The sequence below is a fragment of the Oreochromis niloticus genome, linkage group LG18 (genome assembly GCF_001858045.2).
Source record: "Oreochromis niloticus isolate F11D_XX linkage group LG18, O_niloticus_UMD_NMBU, whole genome shotgun sequence".
Taxonomy (NCBI): Eukaryota; Metazoa; Chordata; class Actinopteri; order Cichliformes; family Cichlidae; genus Oreochromis; species Oreochromis niloticus.
The window spans coordinates 14,141,225-14,156,103 of record NC_031982.2 but is presented as its reverse complement, the minus strand read 5'-3'; the positions used below and the strand labels follow the sequence as shown (position 1 = coordinate 14,156,103).

Here is a 14,879-nt window from a genome sequence, read left to right as displayed (position 1 = left end):
GGACAGAGACAATATAGTTTAACATTTAAAAAATGTTTTAAATAGCGTTATTGTTTTTCCCTGTTGCATATGCTACGCCTCTCTGTCCTCATCTTGTCCTCAGAGCATATGGTATCTTAGAGAGAGCTACAACAGTGATCTGACAGAAGGATTATTTTTGCACCAAACCTGTTTCAGCAACTCGGGCCAGCTGACCTATCTATAAAGAGCCAATAACCTTTCATCTTTTTTTAGCAGCCTGTCTGCATAACTGACCAGTTTGAGGTGCCAGCTGACAGTCTTGAGGTGAGTGGTGCTGGCGAGGCACCTTTGGGGATAAGACGTGGAATGACCACAGAGTGAAAATTAGCTCAGAGCGTCTGGCAGGACCACATAACCACATGCAAAATATATTACTGAGCTCTGAGAACATTTCTTTATACTAATAAAACATGCAGCCAAGCTCTTTGGAGCCAGATTCAATCCAAACACTCGTCTTTCCCTGATGGCAAAAAAAGCAGTCACAAAGGCCCCGGGAAAAAGTTGCAAGTGACCGAGAAGACATACAGTGCAGCATGCATATCTGCAAGTAATTATCCTCAAATATGTGATTGTGATTTTTCTCTTGCACTCTGTGAATCAGAGATCATAAATCTGCCGCTCGGTCGCGATGTAATTCCTCAGGGATGACTCACAAAGCTCCTCCTGCCCAATAAACTGCAGCCTCCAGCTGTCAACAGGCAGAGTTGTTAATTCACGGGTTCAAGCGAGGGCCAGGGATTTCACATGATGTCATCAGTTGGCGACAGATTTGGAGGCTTTAGGGGAAAATCTGGCCTGCTAACCCACATAGTACCAGGTGATGCTTCATGTTCTCAATTTAGGGCAGGAACATGCATATGTTTTACAAACTGGCACGCTTCCCTTTATTGCTTTCCCCCCTTATTGATGCACTGCCTTGTACGCACCATTAAACCCTTCTCAGTTATGTGCAGAAACTCTTCATTTGACCTATCTCTGTTTAACGCAATTGATCTTTGTCTGTGGTGTGGTGTCTCCTCCCCCTGCCCCGTTCTTTCCCTCTTCTCGGGCTTGTTAGGAGGCAGCGGTTCTCAGTGATTTGGCTCACTCAGTCAGTCTCATTTCTGACAAGTGTGCCCACCCTTAAGAAGCACTGCTCCAAATTACAAATGAATCACCGTGCTGAGTCACTCACCCCCTCCCCATCTTTCCCCTTGAGGAGACTGAGCTCTGCTGAACTTGCGCGCACACACACACACACAAAGTATATACACACTTTGTTCACTAGGAACACTAGCTGAGGAAAAACAGCAATAACAAGCCTAGAGCTGAGAGCTAGGATCAATTCAGCTCTTAGGATTTGTGTTTGTGTGTGTGTGTGTACTCGCCTCCTAGCTGGGGACAAATTGTTCCCATCATGTAAAGCACTACATTTAAGGTGTAAGACTTTGTGTGAGGTCAGGATGGACAACAGCAATGATCTTTGTGATCTTTAGAGTAGATTTTTTAAAAGAAATAATATAAGTCAATGAAAGTGAAGTGATGGAAATATGACTCCCTGCATGTGTGTGAGGGAGCAGGTGCATCTTTCAGGAAAGCTTAAAATGTAGCTTCGAGGACCAGCAGAAAGAAAAGCCATACACACACCATCTGCACTCGCTGACCGAGGGAAACCGCTGTGTGTCCCTGCACTCCTCATCATGAAGATTAATGCTGTTTGTTTTCCTGCATAAATATGCTCCAGTAGATTGCAGGAGCATTGGCAGGGCTCCTGCCCTTGGATCAGCGAGTACACAGCTGAAACAGAAAGGTTCACAGCTGTCGAGTGCAGCACGCTGGAGCCACAGATGCAGCGCTGCACTCCTTGCCGCCACCACACCTCATCTACATACAGAGGTGAAAGCTTAATCACAAGTCTATGTTTCATGTTGTTTAGTACTGTGTGTTGTTTCATAATCATTACTTCATCTAATGTTGAGTGTGTGCCCCCTTACCAAACATCTTCTTGGAATCTAGCACACTCTTACTACGCTCAACAACGTCATTTCTGATCTTAACAGTTTTAAAATTATTTTCATGTTCAAGAAAACAGTTTGAGATGATTTGAGCTTTGTGATGTGGTGTGTTGTCCTGCTGGATGCAGTCATTAGAAGATGGGTACACTGTGGTCATAACGAGATGAACGTGGCCAGCACCGATACTACGATTAAACGATGCTCAGCTGGAACTAAGGGGCCTAAAGCGTGCTAAGAAAATATTCCCCCAAACATTACACACATTACATCACCGCCAGCATCCTCAACCTTTGATACACGGCAGGTATAATGCTTTCATGTTGTTTACGCCAAATTCTGACCCTGCCATCCAAATTTAGCAGCAGAAAGTGAGACTATCAGGAGATCTTTTCCAGTCTTGTGGTGAGCCTATGTGAAAAGTAGCCTCAGTTTCCGGTTCTTAGCGGACAGGAGTGCCACCTAGTGTGTGGTCTTCTCACGCTGTAGCCCATCTGCATTAAGTGTGAAAACTGTGTTGTGCAATCAGAGATGCTCCTCTTCTCAGATGGTTGTGTGTGAAAATTCCAATAGTTCAGCATTTTTCTCCCCATTCTGATGCTCAGTTTGAACTTCACCAGGTCATCTTCACCAACGGTGATGAGACGGCCTACAGGGAGGAGGTCAGCGCCCTGACCCACTGGTGTCAAGACAACCATCTCACCCTCAACGTCGCAAAGACAAAGGAGCTGATAGTGGACTTCCGGAGGTGCAGAGGAGTACACACCCCCATCACCATCAACGGCGCCGCTGTGGAGAGAGTGAGCAGCTTCCGCTTCCTTGGTGTACATCTGGCTGAGGATCTTACGTGGTCAGTACACATAAATAAAACAGTGAAGAAGGCGCAGCAGCGCCTCTTCTTTCTCAGGAGACTGAAAAGATTCGGCATGAGCCCCCGCATCCTCAGGACTTTCTATCGCTGTGCCATTGAGAGCATCCTCACTGGATGCATCACCACCTGGTATGGCAACAGCACCGCTTACAACCGCAAAGCTCTCCAGAGAGTAGTGCGGTGTGCTGAACGGATAATTGGAGGTGAGCTTCCCTCCCTCCAAGACATCTACAGGAAGCGGTGCCTGAGGAAAGCGGGGAGGATCATCAAGGACTCCAGTCACCCCAGCCATAAACTCTTCAGACTACTTCCATCAGGAAGGAGGTTCTGCAGCATCCGGTCCCGAACCAGCAGACTGAGAGACAGCTTTTTCCACCAGGCCATCAGACTGCTGAACACGTCATAGACACCTCACCCTCACTACTGGAACTTCAACATTATGCACTCCATACTGTACATTAATGCCACTGTTTTGCACATACCAACCTCTGTACATTTTATATTTTATATATCTTATTTTATTGTTTACTCTATTTCATTTGTAAAACATGTATATACACACTCACACACACACGTAGAAAAACATATTTAGTATACACATTCAGTAATGTATATACCTTTATATATGGTACATATATTTATTACTTTTTAGATTAACCATTTTTATATTTTGCTTGTTGCACGTTATTGTATTTTGCACAACTCTGTTGCTTGTGAAGCTTGCACACAAGAATTTCACTCGCATGTACTGTACCAGTGTACCTGCACATGTGACGTGACAATAAAGGTGATTTGATTTGATTTGATTTGATTTTGACCATGTCTACATACCTAAATGCATTTAGTTCCTGCCATGTGATTGGCTGGTTGCATTAACAAGCAGCTGATCATTTGACAGAACAGTAAATGGCTTTATAATGTTTAATTTGCTGCGGTATTTATTTTCGATTGTACTGTAATGACCAGCAGGACTCTCACAGAAATATTTATTAAACCTGAGGAAAATGCAACTACAGGTAACAAAGTTAGCATAAAAAAAACAAAGAAAATGGGAATGCAGTACTTTACTCTTATGTGAATGAGTTCGGTTAAACCAGTGTTAAATACCCTAACTCTTTAATCTTTGGGCTGAAGGAAGAACAACACTCGGTGTTTAATGCTCAATCAACAATCTCTTTATTCCATACAACAGTTTGAGCATTACGTCCGGACGGGAGATTTGCACAGGAGGGTGTCCGGCAAAATCTCGAAGTGCCTGACCGTTTCTCACATTCTTATAGCTTTGGCCCCCCTCCAAACTAAGCATTCACATTCTTTCTCTCTCTCAGTGAGCGTAAGTTATGACCTTGGCTTCCTGTGCAGTATGTTTTGTTCTGTCTACAATCAGAAAAGGAAGGCCATGATTCTCTGCAATTAATCAGGAGTAGAATGCAACCTAAAACTATATGATGGTTTCACAATCTTTAATCAGAGGTATAATGTGGCCTATGGCCGTATAATGATTCAACAACTCTTTGATTAGAAGTATAATGTAGCATAAGATAGTGTAGCATAAGACAGTGTAATAATCTCACACCAGACAGCAAAGTTACACTTTATCCATATCTGTTTCATCAGAGAAGATCAAATGATCTCACTTCAGTTATTTATTTATTTTTTTTGCTGCAAAATAAGATTGTCAAACATAATGTTTCCATAAGACAGTCAGTCTGCTATCAGTCTTGATATTGTCTTAAATTGAATGAGGTCAAGTTGGCAATTACATGCAGTCTGTTTCTGATAATGTAGCAATCAACTTTGATAAATCATTGAAAATTGCACATCGGTTGATGTCTACATAGACAGAAATTAACTTGACTCAGCTGACAGCCAGTCAGTTTTATATTAGGAGGACGCTTTGTCATGCTGAGTGTTCAGTGTTGGATGTTTTTTTGACTGAGTTGATTTATTTTAAATCTTTCAGTTAACATTATCTCAGGCTGCTGGTGCATGAGATGAGCCCCCTTGTTCATAGTATTCTTAGAGTACTTTAATGCATTTTAATCACTATTTCGCTGGGCAAGATATCATGACACTTTTTTTACCCCTCTAAAAACCAGTGTAATCCTCTCAAACTAAAACTTTAAAGTAAACCAGTGTTTTCTATCGGCCCAGTTTGTATTTTCCTATGATACCATCCCTGTCCTCCTCTCCTCGGGGAGAGAGCACTCGGTTTGTTGATGTGAGGAGAAGTTCTGCAGTCACACTACTGTCAGAAAATAGGTCACTTATCCCACGTTTCACTGCATGCCCAAAGCAGATGGGTGACAGCAGTAATTGGCATCAGGGACTACAGCATGCTGTGGTGGCTCTCTCTCTCCTGAGATACTGCATCTCTACCGTTCCCCTGCTGTCTGTTGGAGTGTCTGCTAAAATCTCGCTGGCACCACTAAAACAGAAATAATTTTTTTTTTTTAAAACAGCCCCCAACCCTACCTGTTCTTATGTGAAGCACAGCCACATAAGGTCATAGTGTATTGGGATTTTTAAAGATCTATCAAAACTTTGGTCTTCAGAGCTGGAGGTTTGCCATTTTACATTCTATTGTGCTCAATGCAGCACTTGTCTCCATCTGCTGTGGTCTGAACGCTTTCTGAGAGAAATCCAAAGCATTTCATTGTACAAACGAACGATGAATGCGAACCACAAAGAAAACCCAACACTGGTATGCTGCATACCACAAACTGCAAGGCTGGTGCTGTATTACCTTGTAAGGTTCTTCACTGTAAATCAAACACAAACACTGAATGAACCGAAGATTTGACATGAAGGTGTTAGATGAGAAGTCAGGTGGACACTCTGAGTGAAGTCATCACATCTGCTCCTAGGTGGGAGACACATCTGAGCTCCAAATTTGAAAGCAGCTGTGAAGTCATTTCCCTCAAGACCACGTATGTCAACCTCATTTGGCTGGATCGTCTGCCCTCTGTGAAAGTCTGAAGCAAATTTGACAGAAATCCATTTTTATAGTAAAATAATTTTGGCCTGTAGTGGATCAACAGGATGGATGATTGTTTGATTATATATAGTCATGATAGCTGAGATAATGCTGAAAAGGGTTTCACTTGCCTGAACCACCTCCATGTACCACCCTCACCATCGCCACCAACCGACATTAACACCCATGAAGAAGAGCCAATTAGAGAACAATAATATGATGTAAATTGTTTGTCAGCTATCAGAATGGATTAAACAGGATCTTGCAGTGTACAATAATTGCATTTGACTTGGAAAGCCTCTACTAAAATGAGTGTCTCGGGCAGCACCTCAAATGAAGAAAGAGTGACACCTAGTGGTCGAAGCAATGACTGGAAATAAAAGAAACCAAAATGACTCGTATTGACAGGTGGGTGAGCTCTGCACAACTTGCAGCAAATGAATATATTTTCATACAATAAATGACAGTTTTCCTATCAACAATTTCGCTCTGAAGTCTTGCTATCCTCTGTTAAACATCTGGTTCTATTGAACCACAGCTGCCATTCTGCTGAGAGAGCTTTTTATTTGTCCAGCTTATGACCACTGAAGAAGATTTATGGGATCCACCTGCCCTGTTTCTTCTTTGACTTGAGCCTGATGCTGCACTTTTCATCTTGCACATGCCCTCCTCCACCTCTTTATTCAAACACACACTTGTTAACATTTCTCTTTCTGTGGCAATGCTTGGGAAAAAAGAAAAAGGTTGGAGGTGGCGTGTCACAGACGCTGCTGGTTAGGGGTGACAGAAGTAGTGTGCTTGATGACTCACTATATGCGAGTCTTTTCAGACACCAGGTGCTGTCAAAAAGCATTTATGTTTTTAAAAAAACCCAACATGAACCTCTACCCAGGGCAGGGCAATATGGCCAAAAATATTTATCACGATATACATTTGATAATTTGCGATAATGATATAACTGACGATATTATTGACATTAGACAAAATACTTTACAACTCCACAAGTTTATTAGTGCAAAAATCCCATCGATGCATTTTCACTTAAACAAGCAGCTGTTTTTTATGTGCATTAAAGCTATATAAAAATTTAACAGTGCAAATTCCTTGCTGACAGTTTAACCAAAAGGCATTTCCAGTGGAAATTGGCGGACTTATCCTGAGCATAACCATGTATAATATCCACAAAACACCTGGACACAGTTGTAGCATGATGACTGGCAGGAGGAGATCTCACCTGTGTTTCTCTGCCGGTGGTAGAGGTGGAACCAGATCAAGTGGCGCTGATTCTTGAACAGTCTCAAGTCAGAGCTGGATTGACTTTTTGTCACCAGGTACTGATGAGCCCGCTGTCGAGAAAGATCACTGATGATGTTCATGAATTCCAACCTGACTCTGGTAACCTTAATACAGTACAGAAAAAAATGTCACATTAATAATGTTATGTTGTTATTATTATGATAATAACATAAACCAGGCGTCGGCAACCCTGGGCACGCGTGGCACAGCTGGCACGCGAAGGCTTAACTGATGGCACTACCATAGCTAGACTGGCCATCAGTCAGCTACCAGTCCCAGAGACCACATATCAATAGGGATGGGTATTGATAAGATTTTCACGATTCCGATTCCATTTTCGATTCTGTTTAACGATTCGATTCTTTATCGATTCTTTTTTAAAAAGGAGAACACACAGGTCGATTAGCTTAGAACTTTGTTTTATATTTTCTCTTTGAACAAGATAGAAATTTAGGAGTAACATGGCCTTACAAACCCAACAGTGAGATCTTAAGAGATCCACAGCCTACGGCTCTTCAATGGGGTGTCACAGGGTCCCCAGGAAAAAAAAATTGTAAATGTAAAATAATAAAATAAATATTCTTAACATAACATACATTATTCTGTAGCAATTACACAAGAATATCCAGTAATGTCCCTGCCTACAATTAAACACATTCACTTACCGAAAATTGGGGGCATCTGCTGTGGCAAATGGGTGCAAGCCTTTGACCACAAACTTAGTCACTGCTCGGTGACATTTGTCTATCCTGGCCTGAAAGGAGACACTACCGGTAGACTGCAGCGAGAACTGCCAGCATCTGAACCAGCCAGACTCTGTCTGTCTCTCTCATCACGGTCACCTAAATGCAGCGCACAGTAATGGCAGGTTTTGTAATAAGGCAGATCGCGCTAACATAATATGCACTGTTAGTTGATTATTTACCTGCCGTATTAACGGGAGAGGACGTGCAAATGTTACCGCTGCTGCTGTGTTGAGATTCACGAGTCCGGAGCGGAATTAAAAACACGACATTCATTTAAGGTTATCGCCTGTTTTGTGAGCAAATGCTTTTGCATATTCGTAGTGTTTCCTCCCTTAAATGAAATATCTATTTTGCAAGTATTGCAAGTTGCCCTGTTGTCATCCGTTCTCGTAAAGTATAACCAAACTTTTGAGCGTTTGAGCCGCTTAGGCGCCCTGCCAGGTAAATGACGCTCCGCAACGTGGTGACGTCATTCGGGGCGACTGGAATCGATAAGGGAATCGTTTGCAAAAATGGCAAACAATTCCAAAGAATTGAAGCAGTGGGAACCGGTTCTCAACAAGAACCGGGTTTCGATACCCATCCCTACATATCAATGTCCAGCAAAACCTCTGGAGTCGTGTCTGTCTGGTAGAGAGTAGAATTCAAAAGGGCCAGAGCCTCATTTTAAGAAATATCACTTGACATCTGCAGCATTCATTCTGCTGTGGCTAGTGTGCTGCTCCAGTCTGTTACGAGGGTGGGGGGCATCATCAGAAACAACACGCGCACGCGCACGCGCACACACACACACACACACACACACACACAAACACAGGACTCAGATCAACACATGATCTGCTCTACAATCTGTGCCACAGTTAATCTCATGCAGTGCTAATTTGAAAACTCTCACATATTTGGACAATCTATAATCTTCTATAACAAAAACATACAAGTGATCACTGAAGTAAATACACAGAGCAGTAGTGGATTTTTTTTAAATGTGTATTCTTTATTTTGATTTGCCACTAACTGCAGGGTTTTTATTTGTAGTTTTTGTAGTAGGAAACACTACAAAAACTACAAATAAAAAAGTGCAGTTACCAAATGTAGTGCTCTCCACTATGTGAACCCATCACCTGAATTTTTAGGTTTTTCAGTTCAAGCCAATTAAATCAAATCCAAAAATTCAACCCCAACAATCAAGTGACCCCCTATGAGCAAGCACTAAGCAACGATGGAAAGGAAAACTCCCTTTTAACAGGAAGAAACCTTTGACAGAACCAGGCTCAGGGAGGGGCAAGTCTTCTGCCATGACTGGTTGGGGGGTGAGGGGCAAAATAAAACTGAACATAAAGGAGAGCACAGCATATTTATGACAAGTTGGTGGACCGTGGCTGGAAAACATTATTACTGTTTTTAAAAGGTAACTGGTCCACATCCACAATTACAGTAGGGCTGAAGTAGATAATAAGCATGATCCCACAGAGAACAGCGGGACATTCACTTCAGCCGAAAAGCTTTGAGATGGCCCAGCAAGCTGCAGGAACAACAATGGCCGCTGTGGCAAGACCTAAACCTGCCTGAAGTAGGCGTTTGACATCATGATACCATGAACCATGGGTCTCAACCTCCTCAGGTTCAGGAGCATTTCTAGTTATTACATTATCTGCCAGTTCCACTTTTGGCTGATGATTTTCCAAAGTTTTCCTGAGTTCTGCAATCTCTTCTCTAATAATTTCATACCCTCTTGTGCTGGTGTGCAGGGGCTTTATATGTCTTGTGGGGGATGCTGACATATTATAAACTGTTATGTCTATATAAAGCTTTTAGCCAAATATAAGCAGAGATATTTGTATCTTTCTTAAAAATTCAGATCCTTAGAGATTATTTGAGAAATGCGTCAACAGCTACTTGCTTCACTACTTGAAGCACTCTAAATCATGCAGTGGAAACATATCCCTTATTTCACCTTTGATCACACTTTGGTTTTCCAGTGCAGAGCAATGGCCAAGAAAAGGAAAGACTTCCCCGAGTGAAAAAAAGATGAAGATACAAGTTGGTGATGATCCAGAGCAGCTGGTCTCAGGAAATGAAGAAAAACCCTGATCGCCTTATCTACAAAAACAAGGTGAGTTTAATGTTGTGATTGATTTAGTTTTTCAAGGTATGTATGGTACTTTGATTATAAACTGCTTTTGTTGCAACAGAATGCTGATGATATGATTCTTGTGTAGGTGGTTAAAGAGGTTTTTGAGTGGTGGTGGGGACCAGTTTGTGGCATAATTTGCATAGTACAGTTTTCTGGGCCGTGTCAGACTTTTCATAACCAAACCATGTCCATGCTACAGAGGTAGCCCCTCGTTTAGCAATAAGGTCCTCGATTTGTTTTGACTGGTCCTTCTGTTTGGAGCTAGCTGGTTCTGCCTCATCCTTGCTGGCCATGCTGGTATTCTCTGTGCATTCATCCGCGTGGTGACTGTAAGCACCATTAATAGTTACTTGAGGTTTTCATTTGAGGTCATTTGTTTGATGCATATTCAGAAGTTTTATGATTGAGAATAATGTATATCATTTCAGTTTATTTTGAAAAGTCTCAACAGAAGCTTGAGCTTTATTGTGAAAGGTTTATGTGGAAAATAAACAAGTGGACAGCAGAGCCACACAATGGTTTTGCCGTCATTGTTGGTAACGAAAGTAGGCGTAAAAACAGTCGCTTGTCCGTCCATAGTGTGGTTATTTTAAGTATAACAAAAGGAAAGGAGAGAACTTTAAGAAATTAACATAGCAACTACAGTGACCATCAAAACCATGAAAAAAATATTGCCGTAAACAGTTTATTTTGCAACACCACAAAACAAACAATAGCGTAGTATGAAACGATAGACATTTTTATATCGTCATCTGATATATATCGTCATATCGCACAGCCCTAATCCTTTTTTTGTTTCTGTTGTTTATGTTCAAGATTAAAAAAATTATAAAAATACAAACTTTTTAAAAATGTCTTGTTGTTTTTCTTTTTTTCCTCAGAATAAATTGCGTCTAGTCTCAATGGCTGAGACGGAGGAGCAACACAGCGACACGTTAACCAGACTGCTGCAGTTCCTGTATGAACTGAGCAACTCTGAAAATCCAAGGAAAAGCTGAGTGTATTTTATTTAAAGCTCAGATGGACCTTGATGGACTAACATGCAGGCTGCATTCAGGACTTTGTCACACTGGTATATGAAGAGTGGTAACAAGAGAAATTGTGCACACACAACGTGTCACTTTATGCTTGCTCTTCTCCAGCCTCTGGTGTCACTTCATAATCATTTGTCTTACTATTGTCTAATTATTTGTGATTTAGGGTCTGTGCGCACAAGCAGAGGTTTTTGTTTGGGAAGAAACCATGACCTCGTTTTCAGAGCCTTGTCTAACATTTAATGGCTGTAAAATATGTCAGACTTTTTACTCTACTTAAACACCTAAGAGCATTTGAACACAGTGGAGAGAAAGGTGTGCATTAAGGATTTTGAGCTACGATCTTTAAGTGTTGTCACTGCTGAGGATTCGTGGACACAGATCCTTATTCACCACGCTGCTGTTTACAGTTTAACTTTTCATCAGAACAAGCACTTCTAATTGTACTTTGCTCCTCTCTGACAAAACAAGTCCAGTAAATGCACTTTTATCTTTAAGTTTGGGACAGTAATCTGTCTTAATTTATTTTGTGTTTTAGTTATCATATGGGGAAAATTCCTGTGGTTATCTAACCGTCCTGTTCGCATAAATCCAAAGTTCAGAAACACCTTCTTTAGATCTGTTCAGTTTTATTCATGTAGCACCACTTAAACAGTCAACAAATTTTGACTCAAAGTATGTCATACTGTAAGGTAAAGACCCCAAAGAGTTAATCTCGGACAAATGTTCACACAAATGTGAATTACATTCACTTCATTAATGAAGTAAATGCAATTCAGTAATCAAAGGTGTTTGGCTATAACTGACTACATGTGTATACTGTATCATAAGTGGACAGACATGGATGTAAACCACACCTTAACCATTTGGCTGAGGCAAAACTACCACAAGGCAGTGATTCTAACTTAAAGGTACTCTGGATATTATTAAATGTGAACATATCGTTAAATATGACATTTTTTTTGTCAGGTGTCCTGTTTGAAGAAAACACTTGGGAGCCAATTGAATGAATGTAAATAAACACATTTACATGAGGGCAACCTGATTTCAAGGAAATAAAAATCCTCAAATTCGAAAGCTTGTGAGTTATTTTGTTCATGTATCAGCTGTTTAGTCGTTTTATGACAAGATGGATGCTGTCGTTGTATTTTAGTATAGTTTTTGAGTTGAGGAGAAAAACAGAATATTTAACATTAATTGTACCAATGTTGTTGTGTACGAAGCACAAATTAATTTTAAAAGTTTTAATTTATGAATTTTTGAGCACATGGTGTACTGGTTCTTCTTCCTGTTAAAAGGGAGTTTTTCCTTCCCACTGTCGCCAAAGTGCTTGCTCATAGGGGGTCATATGATTGTTGGGTTTTTCTCTGTATTTATTATTGTGCTATCTACTGTACAATATAAAGCGCCTTGAGGCGACTTTTGTTGTGATTTGGCGCTATATAAATAAAATTGAATTGAATTGAATTGAATTGAATTGAATTGAATTGAATTGGTTATAATTGCACAGAAATGTACGTTTAAGGGTATAAAGAACTATATTTAATGAGTTACAGTGAAAAGAAGTGCTTGGAAATAGTAATATAAACAGAAATTTACATTTTTCTATTAACGGAAAATATCAGTTAATGATACAGAAAATATACTGTGAATAAACTGAATTTTCTGTTTTATAGCTGAAGGAAATGTCCGTAAATAGTACAGAGAGTATGCTGTAAATCTACAGAATTTTCCATTTTATCTTTTACAGAAAAGTCTGTCAAACTTCCGTAAAAAACAGAAAATGTAGTGGCAGAAAATTACCAGGACATTTTCCATTTTTCTTTTTACAGTGAACAAAGACGTCTGGAACAATGTCCTTTGGACAGACAAAACCAAAGTGGACATGTTTGTCCATAAAGCACCGCAGCACGTTTGGACAAAACGAAACACCTCAGACCAGCTGTCAGCACGTTGGTGGAGGGAGGATGATCTGGGCTCCGTGCAGTGACTCAGTAAACCATTAACTCCTCTATATATAAATGTATTCTAGAGTCAGATGTGAGGCCATCAGCCCCACAGCTAAAGCTCAGACCAAACTAGGTCACCCACAGGACAATGATACAAAGAACAGTGCCAAATCTCAAAAAGAATGGCTGAAAAAGAAAAGAATCAAAGTGGTGCAATGGTCCAGTCAGTCCAGACCTCAGCCGAACTGAGAAGCTGTGGTGGGACCTTCAGAGAACGGTGCTGTAACTGAGAGGGAGGAAATTCCAACACAGTGATGTGACTCATAACATCTACAGGCCACACACATTGACAGCGACGTGACCATGAGCAGAGACAAACTGAGGAAGTGTGCTTACCAACTCTCACCACCTGGGGCCTGTTTGTGAGGAAGTAGAGAATCCATCTGCCGATAGATGTTCCCACACCAAGGACAGATTCAGTGTGAAGCCTGTCTGTATTATATTTTCTGATCTATCACACTGGTTAAACTTATTCCTGGTTATATTCTGCTCAGTGCTGAGCAGTTAAACATAATTAACTATCAGTAAAATCATATATGAATTAGGATTCTGTGATTAACAATAAATACACTTAATACCACTTCTCTTATTCAAAATCATGTTGTTTAGCTTTGAGATCTCTGCATTTTTAAATAAAACATTTTCTTAGTAATCTATCTGAGACAATAACCAGGGCCGGACCGTTTCTGACACCTCCATCATTTTTATTGTGCAACAACATGATCTGATCTATGATCTGTGCCCCAGTTAATCTCATGCAGTGCTAATTTGAAAACTCTCACATATTTGGACAATCTTCTGTAACAAAAACATACAAGTTTTCATTGAAGTAAACCCACAGAGCATTTTTCCCCCATGCCCTGAGAGATCGCAGTAATAATCTGGTCCTGTTGAACCACAGCTGCCATCTGCTGAGAGAGCTGTGTTTTTGTCCAGCTTATGACCACTGAAGAAGATTTATGGGATCCACCTGCCCTGTTTCTTCTTTGACCTGAGCCTGATGCTGCACTTTTCATCTTGCACATGCCGTCTTCCACCTCAAACACACACTAGTTAACATTTCTCTTTCTGTGGCAATGCTTGGGAAAAAAGAAAAAGGTTGGAGGTGGCATGTCACAGACGCTGCTGGTTAGGGGTGACAGAAGTAGTGTGCTTGATAACTCACTATATGCGAGTCTTTTCAGACACCAGGTGCTGTCAAAAAGCATTTATGTTTTTAGAAAACCCAGCATGAACCCCTACCATCTTTAGAGTTCTGTGAAATGTGTGCCTGTTCAGGCCAACACAAAACTACTTTCCTGATGTTTAAGACGAGCAGGTGGTCACCAAGTCTTATATAAGATGATGCGATCTGTACATACTTGAGCTTAATCCCGTGTGTCCCAGAGCTTTGAATCAGTCAACTTGATCAAGTGGAAATATGTAATGGGAAACTCCTATAGGAGGCTTAATTCAGCATGTGGTTGACCGAAGCCTCCAGGGGAATAACTCTTAGTTTTCCTGTAGCACTGACTTGGATCCCCTTTAGCTTTCAGAGCTACTTCAATTCTACATGGCATAGATTCAACACGGTGCTGGAAACATTCCTTAGAGATTTTGGTCTAATGATGTGAGAGGATCCTGCAGGTGCTGCAGATTTATATTCCCCACACTATTATAGCATCAGCAGGAGCCTGAGTAGCTGATATAAGGCAGGGTGGATCCACGCTTTCATGTTGTTTACACCAAATTCTGACCCTACCATCTGAATGTCGCAGCAAATATCACAGCTCATCAGATTAACTCTTTTTCCTTCTCTTG

The 14,879-nt window shown here is 40.9% G+C and overlaps 1 long non-coding RNA gene across 1 annotated transcript; it reads right to left on the bottom strand.

Moving 5' to 3' along the window:
- Positions 1-6,929: 6,929 nt before the first annotated feature.
- LOC112842948 (uncharacterized) lies at positions 6,930-7,878 on the bottom strand. The gene is made up of 2 exons (XR_003215026.1): positions 7,822-7,878; positions 6,930-7,260 (listed from the first exon to the last, which is right to left on the bottom strand). It is a non-coding gene; the product is annotated as an uncharacterized LOC112842948 (long non-coding RNA).
- Between the last annotated feature and the right edge of the window lie 7,001 nt (positions 7,879-14,879).